We start from the raw sequence: 15,264 nt of genomic DNA on the forward strand, positions 1-15,264 counted from the left end.
GTTATATTCTACTAACACAGTAATATAAAAATCAAGTTTCATCAATACACTCTCCATTACTTTGATGCTTCTGCTGCTGCTGCTGCTGCTGCTAAGTCGCTTCAGTCGTGTCCGACTCTGTGCGACCCCGTAGACGACAGCCCACCAGGCTCCTCCGTCCCTGGGATTCTCCAGGCAAGAATACTGGAGTGGATTGCCATTTTCTTCTCCAATGCATGAAAGTGAAAAGTGAAAGTGAAGTCGCTCAGTCGTGCCCGACTCTTAGCGACCCCATGGACCGCAGCCTACCAGGCTCCTCCATCCATGGGATTTATCAATAAAAATATTAAGTAAAAATACCAAAATAAAAAACACTTTATAAAATGTAGTAGCAACTGTATAAAATCAACAATCATTTATGGATAATTAGTGCAGTAAACAAAGCTGAAATTTTATATTTTTACCCATAATATGCACATGGTACTTTTGAGAGTATTTCTTAAGTGAACAAAATTTTTTGTTTGTTTAATTTTTCAATGGTACTGAAAAGAAAAAAATCAGTGATGAATTTCAAATGAGGTCAATCAGTGAAAGAAGTATTGAAGATTCATAGAACTTTCCTTATATACATTAGAAATAAAGTATATACTTTCAGTTTAAAGCAATTATTTAAAGTTCCCAAGCCTAGAAATGTAAAGAACTTGACTATTATTAATTAAATATCAATGGTTTCTATAAATAACAGGCAATTCATTAAGCTACCTTAGCATTTAATTATACATTATAAACTACTATTTGCAAAATATTTTAAGTATCTGTAACCATGGTTAATGATTTTTAATATTTCACTTTACCATTTCATAAAGGCAAATTCTATAGTTCATTTTCAGTAAAATTTAACACATTTATTTCCTGTAAATTTTCAGTCATTCTTTACAAAATATTTTTGAAATGAACAATTTATTTTGGAATAGTTAATTTTTAAGAAAATTTAGTTGATTAATAGATGAGCTGTTTGCTGCAAGAGAGGGGAGGTTAATAAGTTTTGATGAAATGAGTTAAGAATTCAATCCCTTGAATATAGTAAAGAAAAAGGAAATAATTTTAATGAAATTACCACTTGTGTTTTTAGAATAAATCTGTTCCTTCCCTCTCACCCCTCAAGAAATAATTGAGGTCAGGACTTCAATTATCATGAACTTTTACATCTAGGGAAAAAGGAGTTTCCAAATTATTTCACAAGAAGCTTCAGGTGTAGAAATGAAAGGAGGAAAAGAAAAAGTGTCTAAATAGTTGCTATGCTCAAATTTAACTTTTATTTACATGAACAAATAAACATTACACAGAAAAAAGTACTAAAGCAAAAAGAAAACATATGAAGTGAATCACTGAATGCATAATAACACTGATTCGAGTTTTAAAGATTACCTAATCTTACCTCTTGCCTTGTGGCTGAATTATATTGAAAACAAAAGACAGATAATAATTTAGGCTGTTTCAAAATTGAGTTAAAAGAAAAAAATCCAAAATATATCTGGTTCTCCTCTTCAGGAAACTGCTGCTATTGTTTGCCCTTGTTCTTTGACCTTCATTAAAAATAACCTACCCATCATCCTCTGTACATTGAGGAATTCATGAACACATCATTAAGAACTTTCACATTCAGGTTTAATAGATCCCAATTGTATAGCCATTGCTCATGGTTTCTATTTTTTGTCCCCTCCCAACCCTTTAATTTGGGACTTCTCTCTCTATGCTGTTTATGTCCATTTTAAAATGCAGAGCCAAGAAATATATGTTATTAGCTGGAAGAATTATATGCTTCCCAGATAGTGATAGTGGTAAAGAATCTATCTGTCAATACAGGAGATGTAGTGAGACAGATGTGGTTTGATCCGGAAGATTCCCTGGAGTAGGAAATGGCAACCCACACCAGTATTCTTGCCTGGAATATATATATATATATTCTGTATATATATAGCATTTTTTAAAATGGTGGGCTACTCTCCAACTCTGCAACCCAATGCTATGTAGCCCATCAGGGTCCTCTGTCCATGGGATACCTATAGCGGATTCATGTTGATGTATGGCAAAACCAATACAATATTGTAAAATAATTAACCTCCAATTAAAATAAATAAATTTATATTGTAAAGTAATTAACCTCCAATTAAAATAAATTTATATTAAAAAATAAAAATGCTATATTCTGATTAAACATTCATGTTTTATTCTTGATTTTTCTAAATAGTGTTGCAATATGAACTTTTACATAAAATTAGCTTTTTGTCATTACCATAAGAGTTGTAAAACTAGCTAAGATAGACTAATTTTTAAACACTGCTTCTACCAGCAATCAAGAGTTTGAATTTCAAGAGAAAACGAAGATATACATGGAGAGGTAGCTCAGTAATACACGTTGCAAAGTAATCTGATGCTGGGAGGGATTGTGGGCAGGAGGGAAAGGGGACAACAGAGGATGAGATGGCTGGATGGCATCACTGACTCGATGGACAGGGAGGCCTGGCATGCTGCGATTCATGGGGTCGCAAGGAGTCGGACACGACTGAGCAACTGAACTGAACTGACAATTAATTTAATTAATTTATTCATCAGAAGCTCTTGAGGTTTACCATTAACAATGCTCTATGATATGTACCAGTGTAAAAAACACCGCATTCCCTGCTTTCTAAAAATCAACAGTTTGAGGAATCTAATATCCTCAGTCATTGAAACCAACTCTGAACCATATTCTGATTTAAGCATTCATTTTCACACCTTCAGTTCAGTTCAGTTGCTCAGTCATGTCAGACTCTTTGCGACCCCATGAACTGCAGCATGCCAGGCCTCCCTATCCATCATCAACTGCTGGAGTCCACCCAAACCTATGTCCATTGAGTCAGTGATGCCATCCAACCATCTCACCCTCTGTCGTCCCCTTCTCCTCCTGCCCTCAATCTTTCCCAGCATCAGGGTCTTTTCCAATGAGTCAGCTCTTCGCATTAGGTGGCCAAAATATTGGAGTTCCAGCTTCAACATCAGTCCTTCCAATGAACACCCAGGACTGATCTCCTTTAGGATGGACTGGTTGGATCTCCTTGCATTCCAAGGGACTCTCAAGAGTCTTCTCCAACACCACAGTTCAAAAGCATCAATTCTTCGGCACTCAGCTTTCTTTATAGTCCAACTGTCACATCCATACATAAACACTGGAAAAACCATAGCTTTGACTAGACAGATCTTTGTTGGTAATGTCTCTGCTTTTTAATATGCTGTCTAGGTTGGTCATAACTTTCCTCACAAAATACCTAGCATCATATATAATTTCCCTCATTGTACAGAAAGGGAAATTGGGAATCAAGTAACTTTCAAGGCCACACAACTAGTAAGTTTTAGACTTGGGTATGTCTCTAAATTAAAAGACTTAGATCATTGCACAAGTACATGCTGTTACCCAATGAAAAGTGATGTTCATTCCACAAATGTTTATTAAGCAGTTGTCATGGGCAATGTTTGGGGGACTGTTGTTCAATCGCTCAGTTGTGTCCAGCTCTTTGTAACCCCATGGACTACAGCACACCAGGCTCCTTTGTCATTCACTATCTCCTGGAGTTTCCTCAAAATCATGTCTATTAAGTTGGTGATGCTACATAACTGCCTCATACTCTAGCACCCCCTTCTCTTAGTTTTGCAAATGACAGACATGGCTCTTCCTTCATAGAGTTAATAAATGATGCTAACCAACAAAATAAATGACTACAGAATATTAATTATAATGTAGTAATTGGGATAACCAAGACCCCATTTTGATTCCTGGGTCAGAAAGATCCCCTGGAGAAGGTTTAGGCTACCCACTCCAGTATTTCTGGGCTTCCCTGGTGGCTTAGACAATAAAGAATCCACCTGCAGTGCAGGAGACCTGCATTTGATTCTTGGGTTGGGAGGATCCCCTGGAAGAGGGGAAGGCAACCCACTCCAGTATTCTTGCCTGGAGAATCCCCATGGACAGAGAAGCATGCAGTTCTTGGGGTCACAAACAGTTGAATTGAGCAACTTAGCAGGTAGGTAGTTGGGATAAAAGAAACATACAGGCTTAAATAAAAGTATATAATTGAGAAAGTTTAATTAGTCTAGATTATGACATAAGTTTTTTTTTTTTTATATTATTATGTTTTTTATTTTTTTTTTTTTACAATATTGTATTGGTGTATACCCATGGTGGATGCATGTTGATGTATGGCATAAGTTTTAAAAACAGGATAAAGACTTAGCTAGAGCAGGGATCCCCAACTCCTGGGCTGCAGTCTGATACCAGTCTGTTAGGAACCAGGTGTGTTCACCTCCTGAACACAGCAGGAGGTGAGCAGAGGGCTACTGAGCAAAGCTTCATCTACCACTCCCCATCGCTTGCATTACTCCCTGAACCATCTCTTCCTCCACCCCAGTCAATGGAAACTTTGTCTTTCACAAAACCAGTCTCTGGTGCCAAAATCTTTAGGGAGCTAGAGGGGGAAAAATATGAGAATTATCAAGCATATTCAAAATTTAAAGTATAAGAATCAAAGAACTCTAATAGTTATTAGATTTAAAAATATAGTGAAGATAGTTCTATGGCTGTGATAAGGTTGAAACTAAATTTGTATAAAAGTATTCCAAAAGGGTTGGCCAAAAAACAGATTTATGTAGTGAATATACTGGAGAAGGAAATGGCAATCAACTCCACATTCCTATCTGGAAAATCCTGTGAACAGAGCCTGGTGGGCCACAGTCCATGGGGTCACAAGGAGTCAGACATGACAGTGACTAAGCAGCAACAGCAGTGAATCTATATAACATGCATATGTCATGAATAGAAAAGAGAACTTCTCCATCATTAAATGTTACTGTGAGAGAGATACTATAAGTACTTCCAGAGAGAAAAACTGAGAGTAAATAATTGGAATCCCTAAATGTATATATGAGCAGAGATTTTCATATTATGTATGATATGTACAGTGTGAGTTTACTAATATATACTAATTCAATTTAATATGAAAAACTGCATTAAATAGGATCACCAAAATTAATTTTAAAAAAGAATAACAGCCAAAATAATGTATGTATACTATTTGGATTGGGGAGTATCAACTTTAAAGGGCTGTTGATAAGATTACACAAAAATATATATATATATATATATATATATATATATATATGTCATTTATATGCTGAGCGAGCACTCAGTACATGGTAGATGTTATTATTAGCTCAACAAACTGCAACTTTACTATTATTACAATCAATTTTGCATTTGAGACATCTTAATTAGGTGTGATTAAATTATGATCTACTAAAGGTAGGGTCATGACTTCACTGTGGACAAAAATGTCACTTGCCATATCAGTAAACAAAGGATGTTGCAGCCATCAAGCCATGAGCCACTGCATCCACACCCAGTTGTACACCTTTAGGCAACTGAGGATGGAGAAATAAAGGAAATTGACCCTTCGCACCTATTATGATTAAGGTAAGGTTCAAGTTAAGACCCTTTGTACCTGTTAAGGTACAAATTAAAGGAATGATTTCGTTGAGTCTACATCTTTGCATTTTTCTACACATAGAAAAGTGCTAAGTTCATTAATTTGAGATGTCTAGTTTTTTTTATAATAGTAATATTTTTGTGTTCCAACTACCCATTGTTATAGGATTTTGGTTTTCTGTTTTTGAGGGTTTTTTTTTTTTTTTTTTTTGCAAAAACTTCTATGTATAGTGGCTCTTCCCTTACCTCATCAGAACAGTCCCTCAGAGCTATCTGAGAGATTCTCTCTCTGGCTTAAGTCCTCAGTATGTATGGCAAATAAAACATAATTCTCAACTTTTAGGTTATGCATGGTTTTCAGTCAACATCATTAAATGCTAATTATTCAAGGTGTAATCTCAACTCCTGGCTTCCCCATGGCACAGCAGTAAAGGCAACTCAGGAGACACAGGTTTGATCCCTGGGTGGGGAAGTTCCCTGGAGGAGGAAATAGCAACCCACTCCAGTATTCTTGCCTAAAAAGTCCCATAGACAGAGGAACCTGGCAAGTTGCAGTCCATGGGGGTCACAAAGAGTTGACCATGAATATGCATGCAATCAAGAATCTCAACTTTCAGTAGACTTGTATAACAATATTTACAAAATGTCACTGACTCATTCATTCTTTCATCTCTTGGTTGGTATCATATCAAGCACCATACAAGGTACAGTGCTTATAGAAAGATCTTCCCTGTATTGCAGCCTAACATGATCCCAATAAGTTAAAGAATAAAACGTTAAAAAGACAATTTAAATCCTGAGAGTATATATAAAGAACTATAAAAGAACAGAATCATATTTTTCTTGGAGAAATTCAGTAAAACTGCCAAGTAATTTAGAAAAAGATGAGTGATTTATACTAACAAACACATTAAAACAAACTTGGTTCTAAAAAAATAAATCCCCATTTGCTAGGAACACATGGGTACTTGTGAAAGGCCAGATACTTAGCAAAAAATCGAGAAGAAAACCTGACCTTGAAAACTGGCATAAAAATCAAATGAAAAAATAATGGATACCATGACTATACAATTGCATAGTTGTTCAGTCAAAAAGATGAAGCATGATCCTGCTGAGATCAATTAACAATGCTTTAAAACATTGTGAAATTATATCTACTAAGGGAAGTAAAATCATGTTGTTTATACTTCTTACAGAAAATTAATCTCAGGGTTTTATTTTCCAGGTGATTAAAAATAATTTAGAAGAGTGTAACATCAAGTTTAACCACCTTAGTACCTCTCATCCTGAGACTACCAAGCACTTAACTAATACATTTTTTAAAACTTTTTTTTGTAGTACAAGATGTTCTTTTATCACAGATACTGAGCCATTTCACTCACATAGGACATAAATGGTCTTTGAGAATTCATTGGAGACTCTGGTTTGACTAAACATTTTGTGAATATTTTGAATCAGTCATTCTATTTATCATGTGCCCATGGACTTTTATTTCAGTAGATATAATCAAATAGAATTTACTTCTTTACACATTTGCCTATTAACATCTTGAAACAGGGGCTCTAATTCATCTTTGTGTATCAAGAACTTGGTACACTGTGTGGTAATTTGGCAAGCAAACAAAGAATTGTTCAATCAATTGAGTTATCTCCTTTGATAGAAAAATATAAAAGATGATCATCACAGAGTTTATAAGAGTAATGTTTAGACACAAAACAGTAGATGGCAACAGGTGCAATAGAAAAGAGTAGAAGGCATATCATGAATTAAACGTGTCTCATAATAAGCAAAGAAACACATTGGCACCAACTTGTATGGGTAAAATTACATAGTTATGTCATTCAAAACTGTTTTCTTATGCAAACATATTAACTGAAAAAAGCCAGTTTCTAATCATGAGAATAAATCCTAAGCTGCTGGTCATACCACAGTTCTCAATGGGATTTTGGAGATGGAACAAACATTAGGCCACATTCCTTATTTTAGAAGTCATCCTGAAGCTTCGAAAAGTCTCAGATTTAGCAATCAAAAGGATAAATTCCCATTTTTAAAAAATTATTTTAACTTAATGAAAAGGAAGTCAAACTACTGACTCAGAAAAATAAGAAATAAGAGCAGAGGAAAGGCTAACAGAGTTTTGCCAAGACAGTGCACTGGTCATAGCAAATACTCTCCTCCAAAAACACATGAGACGACTCTACACATGGACATGACCAGACGGTTAATACAGAAATCAGATTGATTATATTTTTTGCAGCCAAAGATGGAAAACCTCTACAGAGTCAGCAAAAACAAGACCATGAGCAGACTGTGGCCCAGGTCATGAATTCCTTATTGCAAAATTCAGATTTAAATTGAAGAAAGTAGGGAAAACCACTAGACCATTCAGGTATGACCTAAATCAAATTCCTTATGATTATACAGTGGAAGGGACAAATAGAATCAAGGAAATAGATGTGATAGAAAAAGTGCCTGAAAAACTATAGAAGAGTTCATAACATTGTACAGGAGGCAGTGATCAAAACCATCCCCCCAAAATAGAAAAAGGCAAAATGGTTGTCTGAGGAAGCCTTACAAATAGTTGAGAAAGGAAGAGAAGTGAAAGACAAAGGGAAAAGGAAAGATATACCCATCTGAATGCAGAGTTCCAAAGAATAGCAAGGAGAGATAAAAAAAAGGCTTCCTAAGTGAGCAATGAGAAGAAATAGAAGAAAACAATAGAATGGGAAAGACGAGATCTCTTCAAGAAAATTAGAGATACCAAGGGAAAATTTCATGCAAAATGAGCAAAATAAAGGACATAAACAGTATGTATCTAACAGAAGCAGAAGATATTAAGAGGTTGCAAGAATACACAAAAGAACTATACAAAAAAAAATCTTCATAACCCAGATAACCATGATGGTATGATCAATCACCTAGAGCCAGACATCCTGGAGTGCAAAGTCAAGTGGGCCTTAGAAAGCATCACTATGAACAAAGCTAGTGGAGATGATAGAATTATAGTTGAGCTATTTCAAATCCTCTAAGATGATGCTGCAAAAGTGCTGCACTCAGTATATCAGCAAATTTGGAAAACTCAGCAGTGGCCACAGGACTGGAAAAGGTCAGTTTTCATTCCAATCTTAAAGAAGTGCAATGCCAAAGAATGTTCAACTACCACACAGTCGCACTTATTTCACATGCCTGCAAGGTCATGCTCAAAATCCTCCAAGCTAGGTTTCAACAGTATGTGAACCAAGAACTTCCAGAGGTACAAGCTGGATTTAGAAAATGGCAGAGGAATCCAAATCAAATTACCAACATCCTTTGGATCATAGAAAAGCAAAGGAATTCCAGGAAAACATCTACCTGTTTCATTGACTGTGCTAATCCTTGACTGTGTGGATCACAACAAACTGGAAAATTCTTAAAGACATGGGAGTAACAGACCACCATACCTGCTTCTTGAGAAATCTGTATGCAGGTCAAAAAGCAACAGTCAGAACCAGACATGAAACAACAGACTGGTTGCAAATTGGGAAAGGAGTATATCAAGGCTGTATATTGTCATCTTGCTTATTTACTTATATGTAGAGTACATCATATGAAATGCCGAGCTGGATGAAGTACAAGCTGGAATCAAGATTGCTGGCAGAAATATCTAACATAACATCAGATATGCAGATGACACCAGCCTTATGGCAGAAAGCGAAAAGGAACTAAAGAGCCTCTTGACAAAGGTGAAAGAGTAGAGTGAAAAAGCTAGATTAAAGCTTTCATCCAAAAGCTTTTTGAATATTCAGAAAACGAAGATCATGGCATCCTGTCCCATCACTTCATGGCAAATAGATGGGGAAATGATAGAAGCAGTGAAAGACTTTATTTTCTTTGACTCCAAAATCACTGTGGATGGTGACTGCAGCCATGAAATTAAGATGCTTGCTCCTTGGAAGAAAGCTATGAAAAATGTAGACAGCATATTAAAAATTACTTTTTAAATTTTTAATTCAGACATTACTTTGCTGACAAAGATCCATACAGTCAAAGCTATGTTTTTAATCAGTCGTGTTGTATGGATGTGAGAGTTGGACCATAAAGAAGGCTGAGCACTGAAGAATTGATGCTGTTGAATTGTGGCATTGGAAAAGACTCTTGAGAGTCCCTTGTACTGCACTGAGATCAAACCAGTCAATCCTAAATGAAATCAACCCTGAATATCACTGGAAAAACTGATGCTGAAGCTGAAGCTCCAACACTCTGGCCACCTGATGGGAAGAGCTGACTCACTGGAAAAGACTGTGATGCTTGGAAACATAGAAGGCAGGAGGAGAAAGGGACAACAGAGATGAGATGGTTGGATGGATCCCTGACTCAGTGGACATGAGTTTGAGCAAGCTCCAGTAGATGGTGATGAACAGGGAAGCCCTGCATGCCACAGTCCATGGGGCCGCAAAGAGTCCACATGACTGAGTGACTGAACAAGAACAAATCTGCCTAAATGAAAAATAGATTACTAGACTGATTGTAGGGGAGGGGCTGCTGCTGCTGCTAAGTCACTTCAGTCATGTCCAACTCTGTGTTACCCCATGGATGGCAGCCAACCAGGCTCCACTGTCCCTGGGATTCTCCAGGCAAGAACACTGGAGTGGGTTGCCATTTCCTTCTCCAGTGCATGAAAATGAAAAGTGAAAGTGAAGTCGCTCAGTCGTGTCCAACTCTTAGTGACCCCATGGACTGCAGCCTACCAGGCTCCTCCACCCATGGGATTTGCCAGGCAAGAATACTGGAGTGAGGTGCCATCACCTTCTCCGGTAGGGGAGGGGAGGAGTATATAAACAGAATGTATTGGGTTGGCCAAAAAGTTCATTTGGGTTTTTCATCACACTGTATGCAAAAACCCAAATGAACTTTTTGGCAAACCCAATATTTCAAGCAAGAGAAGGACAAAAGTCTATTGCCACTTTTTTTTTTTTTTTAATTAACATAAATTTTTGGCTGGGCTGCTATTTCCAAAGGAAGTTAGTGTGAAATAGTGGAAATTTCAGTGTAAATCAAACATATAAAATTGTATGCTACCTAGGTAACATCATTCTACTTTGATACTGAGGTAGGGCCCATAGACAATAGAGATAAGTTTTGCGAGTTAGATCAAGAGTAATGGTTAAATAGAAAAATCTACTGCACAATATCAACAGACAGTAATTTAGTGGATATGTACTTTTTGTTCTGTGATTAACAGGCAATTAATGTTCTTTCAATTTCAAATATCAGTGCCCTTTTGGCAAAATAAATTTTACCACCTAAAATGAACTTATGAAGAACAGTATTTTTGTTTTGTAAACTATCATAGTTGGAATGATATGGGTGGAAAGGTCGTGTAAAATGAAAAACATTATGATTATTTAAACCTAACTACATCCTGTATTGCTACCAGAATCTTAACAAAGCCAAAGAAAATTAGAGAATGAAAATATATTAGCAGTCATCCTCACTTTAATGTTTCTAGAAATGGAATAATGCTACATCTGGCAGTGGTAGCATTTGACAGCTTGCTTCAGAAAAACAGGAAAACATGAATAGACTTTCCTCTTTATATGACAGAATTGGGACAAGTATCGTTATTAAGACTTTTTGGATAAAAGTAACTTTTTTTTTTTTTTTTAGCAGTTTATTTATTTATTTTAAATTTTATTTTATTTTTAAACTTTACATAATTGTATTAGTTTTGCCAGATATCAAAATGAATCCACCACAGGTAAAATGATGTGTCATACTGGTTACAGATAACTTACTAGACTATATCTTTCTCCAATAGGATGAGAGATGCCATTATATTTCAGCAATTAATCAATTATCAAATAATTATTGAATCCTGAGGTATAACTATCAAAGGGCTATAAAAAACAGGTCAACATAGCTGTTGTTTAGACCTTATAACTCAATTGAAAACATAAAACATGCATAATACAATCTTCTGGCAATTAAGTAATCAAACTGATTTCATAAGCTGAAAAATTTTTAAATATATATTTATACAAAAGAAAGGATATTGTATGAAATGAGATGAGTAGGATTTTAGTTGGGGAGGACTCAATAAAAGTCAAATAAATCACATGAATAAAGACCCAGAGATAGAAATGTACAAGATGTGATCAGGGCAATATACAAAATTAATGGCTTAAGCAGAATACCATATACATGAGAAAACCCTTCAGAAAATAATTTTAGGGTTAATAATTTTAGCTCCCCCAGAGTCAATGCTATGCTAATGCTGCCAAAAGGCCCCAAAATGAAATGACTTAAATAGACAGTAGTTATGACCCCTCTATGTGACTCTCTGACAAGTCTAGGCTAGAATGGAACAAACTGCTGTCGGTAAGCAGAGACCCAATCATTTTCTATTCTGTTGCTCTATCATTCACTTAGGCCATGAAGCTGTAGTGCCAGGAAGGTTGAACTCCACGCTACTGGGAGTTTAGTCAGAGGATGTTCAGAGAAATTCTCCTTCCCCTCCCTTTATTCCTGACACAACCATTTCTCTTTACTACATCTTCTCAAATTTCCAGGTATCTGGGAAATGGATAGGTTTTTGTTTTGTTTTTCCATTAAGGTCACCTCTAGTTCCTCATGGATCTGTTAAAAGAATAAAATGAATGGTCAAATAAAACACCCCTATGTGGATAAGGGAAGAAAAGAGAATATTCCACAAACAGTGGTCATGGAAATAGACAGATCCTGTTGATCATACCCTTGAAAACCCTGCTTCTGCTCTTGAGAAGGTGCCCATTTATCCTGTCTCGTGCTGTTGCCTACCATTTCCTGTCAAATAGTTCTTCCTTGTCTATATTTTCCATGGAGAAATTTGAAGTGGGTATTGGAGAATACACTATCCTTGGGGTACACATTTCATATGTCCTACAGCTGTTAATGCAGGCTTGGTGCTTGAAAATTTCCATAAGTACTGAATGAAAGTGAAAGTGTTAGTCACTCAGTCGTGTCCAACTCTTTGCAATCCCACAGACTGTAGCCCATCAGGCTCCTCTCTCCATGGGATTTTCCAGGCAAGAATACTGGAGTTGCCAGTCCCTTCTCCAGTGGATCGTCCCACCCGAGGGATCAAACCCAAATCTCCCACACTGCAGGCAGATTCTTTACCATCTGAGCCACCAGAGAAGCCCTGAATAACCAAAGAGTTTTGCAGATGAGTTATAGGATTTATTTGGATAAAATTCCCTTTAAAAACTTAATAGGAACTGGTTTTATTTGCTTCCAGTCATTTTCATGTGCCAGGAAACACTCTCCTCCCAACCCCAATTTGCTTTAACCATTCTCTTTTTGAAGCTACCTTGCATTGATTGGTCTAGTGGTTTTCCCTACTTTCTTCAATTTCAGTCTGAATTTGGCAATAAGGAGTTCATGATCTGAGCCACAGTCAGCTCCTGGTCTTGTTTTTGTTGACTGCATAGAGCTTCTCCATCTTTGGCTGCAAAGGATATAATCAATCTGATTTCAGTATTGACCATCTGGTGATGTCCATGTGTAGAGTCGTCTCTTGTGTTGTTGGAAGAGGGTGTTTGCTACAACCAGTGCATTTTCTTGGCAAAACTCTATTAGTCTTTGCCCTGCTTCATTCCGTATTCCAAGGCCAAATTTCCCTGTTACTCCTGGGGTTTCTTGACTTCCTACTTTTGCATTCCAGTCCCCTATAGTGAAAAGGACATCTTATTTGAGAGTTAGTTCTAAAAGGTCTTGTAGGTCTTCATAGAACCATTCAACTTCAGCTTCTTCAGCATTACTGGTTGGGGCAGTACTGAGGTTCGTGACATTGTACAGGAGACAGGGATCAAGACCATCCCCATGGAAAAGAAATGCAAAAAAGCAAAATGGCTGTCTGGGGAGGCCTTACAAATAGCTGGGAAAAGAAGAGAAGCAAAAAGAAAAGGAGAAAAGGAAAGATATAAGCATCAGAATGCAGAGTTCCAAAGTACAGCAAGAAGAGACAAGAAAGCCTTCTTCAGAGATCAAAGCAAAGAAATAGAGGAAAACAACAGAATGGGAAAGACTAGAGATCTCTTCAAGAAAACTAGAGACACAAAGGGAACATTTCATGCAAAGATGGGCTCGATAAAGGACAGAAATGGTATGGACCTAACAGAACAGAAGATATTAAGAAGTGGTGCCAAGAATACACAGAAAAACTGTACAAAAAAGATCTTCATGACCCAGATAATCACGATGGTGTGATCACTGACCTAGAGCCAGACATCCTGGAATGTGAAGTCCAGTGAGCCTTAGAAAGCATCACTACGAACAAAGCTAGTGGAGGTGATGGCATTCCAGTGGAGCTATTTCAAAGCCTGAAAGATGATGCTGTGAAAGTGCTGCACTCAATATGCCAGCAAATTTGGAAAACTCAGCAGTGGCCACAGGACTGGAAAAGGTCAGTTTTTATTCCAATCCCAAAGAAAGGCAATGCAAAAGAATGCTCAAACTACCGCACAATTGCACTCATCTCACATGATAGTAAAGTAATGCTCAAAATTCTCCAAGTCAGGCTTCAGATGTTCAAGCTGGTTTTAGAAAAGGCAAAGGAACCAGAGACCAAATTGCCAACATCCACTGGATCATGGAAAAAGCAAGAGAGTTCCAGAAAAACATCTATTTCTGCTTTATTTACTATGCCAAAGCCTTTGACTGTGTGGATCACAATAAACTGTAGAAAATTCTGAAAGAGACGGGAATACCAGACCACCTGACCTGCCTCTTGAGAAATCTGCATGCAGGTCAGGAAGCAACAGTTAGAACTGGACATGGAACAACAGACTGGTTCCAAACAGGAAAAGGAGTATGTCAAGGCTGTATATTGTCACCCTGCTTATTTAACTTATATGCAGAATACATCATCAGAAATGCTGGGCTGGAAGAAGCACAAGCTGGAATCAAGACTGCTGGGAGAAATATCAATAACCTCAGATATGCAGATGACACCACCCTTATGGCAGAAAGTGAAGAAGAACTAAAAAGCTTCTTGATGAAAGTGAAAGAGGAGAGTGAAAAAGTTGGCTTAAAGCTCAACATTCAGAAAACTAAGATCATGGCATCTGGTCCCATCATTTCCCAGGAAATAGATGGGGAAACAGTGGAAACAGTGTCAGACTTTATTTTTGGGGGCTCCAAAATCACTGCAGATGTTGACTGCAGCCATGAAATTAAAAGACGCTTACTCCTTGGAAGGAAAGTTATGACCAACCTAGATAGCATATTCAAAAGCAGAGACATTACTTTGCCAACAAAGGTCCGTCTAGTCAAGACTATGGTTTTTCCTGTGGTCATGTATGGATGTGAGAGTTGGACTGTGAAGAAAGCTGAGCGCCAAAGAATTGATGCTTTTGAAGTGTGGTGTTGGAGAAGACTCTTGAGAGTCCCTTGGACTGCAAGGAGATCCAACCAGTCCATTCTGAAGGAGGTCAGCCCTGGGATTTCTTTGGAAGGAATGATGCTAAAGCTGAAACTCCGGTACTTTGGCCACATCATGCGAAGAGTTGACTCACTGGAGAAGACTCTGATGCTGGGAGGGATTGGGGGCAGGAGGAGAAGGGGGCAGTAGAGGATGAGATGGCTGGATGGCATCACTGACTCGATGGACGTGAGTCTGAGTGAACTCCGGGAGTTGGTGATGGACAGGGAGGCCTGGCATGCTGTAATTCATGGGGTCGCAAAGAGTCAGGCACGACTGAACGACTGAATTGAACTGAACTAAACTGCATTGATTGATCAGAAGCAAT

The 15,264-nt window shown here is 37.4% G+C and overlaps 1 protein-coding gene across 3 annotated transcripts in view; it reads right to left on the reverse strand.

Annotated features, from left to right (window-relative positions):
• CSMD3 (CUB and Sushi multiple domains 3) overlaps nucleotides 1-15,264 on the reverse strand; it is a 1,469,470-nt gene that overhangs the window by 1,146,765 nt on the left and 307,441 nt on the right. The gene's annotated exons all lie outside the window — the stretch shown is intronic.

The sequence above is a fragment of the Bos mutus genome, chromosome 14 (assembly GCF_027580195.1).
Source record: "Bos mutus isolate GX-2022 chromosome 14, NWIPB_WYAK_1.1, whole genome shotgun sequence".
Taxonomy (NCBI): Eukaryota; Metazoa; Chordata; class Mammalia; order Artiodactyla; family Bovidae; genus Bos; species Bos mutus.